Source organism: Colius striatus, chromosome 6, assembly GCF_028858725.1.
Source record: "Colius striatus isolate bColStr4 chromosome 6, bColStr4.1.hap1, whole genome shotgun sequence".
In the NCBI taxonomy this organism is placed as follows: domain Eukaryota; kingdom Metazoa; phylum Chordata; class Aves; order Coliiformes; family Coliidae; genus Colius; species Colius striatus.
In genome coordinates, this window is record NC_084764.1 from 2,536,476 (window position 1) to 2,538,935 (window position 2,460).

A 2,460-nucleotide genomic window follows, 5' to 3' on the forward strand; every position below is an offset into this window, starting at 1 on the left:
TCAGCACATGTGCACTATAACAAGTACTCCTGGGTCACATTTGCAGTGGGCTGAAGTGCCTCTGGACTTCAGCAGGAATTATTTGCTGAAAACCTTAGCAGTTGTGTCTTTACATCCAAGGAAACACATTTCAAAGGTGTCATTTGCACTGATGGCTGTAGCCACTCAAATACTTTTCCATATGTTTATGCTATAAATGAAGAAATACATTTCTAGTGTATCAGTCCTGGTCTGCTCTCACTACTGACAGGCCACAGAGCAAGAGGAAACAGCCTCAAGTTGCACCAGGGGAGGTTGAGGCTGGATGTGAGGAGGAATTTCTTTGCTGCCAGGGCTGTCAGGCATTGGAACAGCTGCCCAGGGAGCTGCTGCAGTCACCATCCCTGGAGGGGTTTCAGAGCTGGGTGGGTGTTGCACTGAGGGCAATGGGCTGGTGGGTGATGGGGCTGGGACAGAGGCTGCACTCCATGGGCTGAAAGGGCTCTGCCAGCTGAAACAACTCTGTGATTCTAAAAGGAGAAGCTTGTGGATGGGTATAATCCCAAAACATCCATAAAGAGCAACACTGGGTTAGAAGTGCAAAGTGCCTGTTCCCCTGTGCCACTGACACTCTTCTCCAGACATTGCTGTGTGTGTGACACACGACAGATGAATCCTTGTGTTGGGCAAGAAGGGAGAATACGAAAGAAACAACACATGCAGAGCCTCCAACATGAGTGTTCTTGCTGTAGCTGTGCAGTGAGAGACCCTTAACATCTTACTTCTTGCATTGCTCTTGAAATACCCTGGGAAGAGTGGCACATGGCTCTGCCAAGCTGTCCTGCAGAGTGACATCAAATGTGAGAGCTGCAATCTTTGCATCAAAATGGAATGAGAAAGACATCCGTTCTGCTGCTGGACAATCCCCCCTGAAGGGACTGCATTCCTAATCTCCACAAACACTTGGGTCACTCTTTTCTGGTCACACTGTTGGTGCAAGAAGGCTTTTATTCATGATTAATGAAAAGGATTTATGCTGCCATTAGAAGACTGAGGATTAATAGTCCTAGAGGTTATGCCAACTGTTTACCTTCTTGAAAAGCTCCCCTCGTTGTGATTTGCAATGTGTAAACCAAGCAAATGGCTGGGAAAGAGGAGTGAACCAGAGCTTTGGAAAACACCACAGGGTTGGGGCAGAAGTTAGCAATGTGTACGTGAGCCAGAGTCCAGAGGCTGGTGTCACCAGGCAAAAATAACCCTGATGTCATCGAGGGATTTAAGACTTCCCAGTCAAAGAAAAATCAAGGTGTCAGGGGGCTTCTCTTGACACATAAACAATGGCAGCTTTCAAAGAGCTGGGTTACAGGGAAGAGCAACATGTGTTTAGGTTTCCTTTCACAGAGACACTGCATCTCCCACTGCTGTGTGCCAAAATAAATGAGCCAAAGCAGACGGATCCTCTGAGGCTGGTATGTCCTAACACTCACAGAGCAGCCCAGTTCCCACACTGGGCCCCCTTTAGAAACTCTTCTGCCCCTGTATGAAGGTGCCTTTTACACGAGGTAGCTGTCACCTCTCCAGGATCGCAGAGAGCCAAGGACAGTTGGCAGTGATTGACCTGACCTCAGCAGCATCAAATAATTACCTTTTCCACTATTAGGAGCACATCTTCAGTGTTCAGTGAGGGAGCACTGGCAGGGGCTGCCCAGATGGGCTGTGGAGGCTCCTTCTCTGGAGCCATCCCAACCCCAGCTGGATGAGTCCCTGTGTGCCCTGCTCTAGGTGCTGCTGCTCTGGCAGGGGGGTTGCACTGGGTGAGCTTTGCAGCTCCCTTCCAGTTCCTAAGATTCTGTCTGCAGATAATCCTCCCTGCTAGTAAAAGCCTCTAGGTAACATTTTCTGTGGCAAAAGGTAGAAACAAGGAGTACAACAGTTCCTTCAGGAGTGTCAGGACTGCTCTGTTGCCTGGCACTGCTTCGCAAGTACGTTCCCCCACCACCAAGAGCTCAAGCTGCCAGTTTCACTCTTCTCTCTACTTAAGGAAAAGACAAGCTGCTCACAGCAGGAGCCAGCCCCAGGGACAAGCCTGGCCTCAGCACAAGCCACACAGGAGGCTGACACCATCTCTCTAACCCCCTCCCTCTCCCTTTCCCTCTCTCCCATCTCGCCTTGTCGTTATTTTTAGACCGGGGGGGGTTGAAGCTCGTCCCTGCTGGACGCTCACCCACACGCTGCAGATGCCACAGCCCTGGCATGGGAGTGAACACAACACAGCAAGGATTAAAAGGCCATTTCTCATGCCAGAGCAGCGCCCTTGGAGAGGATGCACAGCGCCCTCCACCACGTGGAACTGCGCCGCTTGCGAAGCTGACGGCCAGACGCTCAACGGCAGAAGCAGCGGCTTGGGCGGCCACTTCCTCTTCGCTCCAGTTTCCTCCCCACTTTGCAAGGTCCCACTTTGCTTTCAGCCTTTGCCTGCAG